This window comes from Saccostrea cucullata, unplaced genomic scaffold (genome assembly GCF_032062105.1).
Source record: "Saccostrea cucullata isolate Sc308-1 unplaced genomic scaffold, CSIRO_AGI_Scuc_v1 ctg2152, whole genome shotgun sequence".
Taxonomy (NCBI): Eukaryota; Metazoa; Mollusca; class Bivalvia; order Ostreida; family Ostreidae; genus Saccostrea; species Saccostrea cuccullata.
The window spans coordinates 85,437-86,413 of NW_026938940.1; the positions used below are offsets into that span (position 1 = coordinate 85,437).

Consider the following 977-nt stretch of genomic DNA (forward strand, 5'->3'; position numbering starts at 1 on the left):
AGAATGAAATTCGGCACTTTGAAGCCAAACTCGGAAAGAAACAGAAACAGAATTGGATGAGCTGATATAGAATTAGACAGGAAAAACATGTAAATAATACATTTAGTAAAAACGTTAACTTTTTTAATATAAAATGATAAACCATTGAGATTTCTTGGAATTTAATTTATTCCAATAAACATGCTTTGCATTCATCATCATCATTGCTCAAGCCCAACTAGAAATGGTTCCAAGTATATGAAGGCTAAACTGTATAATATTATTACATTTTAATTTAATCACTTTTTCAGATTATGAAAATACATTATTACAGTACAGACCATTGATGCTGGAAGTGAGTGGATAGTGTTACTGGAGACTCAGGGATCCAGAAAATAGATCCATAAATTGTACAGTGTATTCATGAAAGTGGATCAAATAAAAATGTTTAATCGAAAAGTAACATTCTTGGTTTGTCTGTTAGCATTTTTTGTTGATGTAAATCCAATAACTATCTATTTTTGGCATGCAGATTCATAATTAGATTAGTAGAAGAATCTGAAACATATCTTTAATATATTCTGCATTTTGAAGTATCATAATTAAAACAAGGTCAATATTAAATGATCAATCAATTAATTTCAAAACTGACAAAATGTTTTTGTGAGAAAAAAGAAAGAGAGCTAGTTTAAAGTCAAATGACGCGTTCCTCAAATTTATGTTTTGTATCTCTAGGTATTATATATATAAAAAAAATATTCATATTTGTCATTCTCTTCTAATTTCTACATTGTTTTCAAAATGTTTTCAAAATCTCAGGTCATGTTGAGAAAAAGGTTGGGTGGGGGGTGTCACCCCCCCTACCCAACCCAAACCTGATGTTACATGCCTGATTGATATGGTTTTACTTTAAAATTGTGTGAGATGTCACAGTGACTCTCTTTAATAAACTAGAATTATTGTGAGCAAGCTCATAAAATGATACCCACCCTCCTGCT

General features: G+C 30.3%; 1 long non-coding RNA gene across 1 annotated transcript; it reads left to right on the plus strand.

Annotated features, from left to right (window-relative positions):
- On the plus strand, nucleotides 1-438 carry LOC134251924 (uncharacterized). The gene is made up of 2 exons (XR_009988847.1): nucleotides 1-89; nucleotides 291-438. It is a non-coding gene; the product is annotated as an uncharacterized LOC134251924 (long non-coding RNA).
- Nucleotides 439-977: the final 539 nt, after the last annotated feature.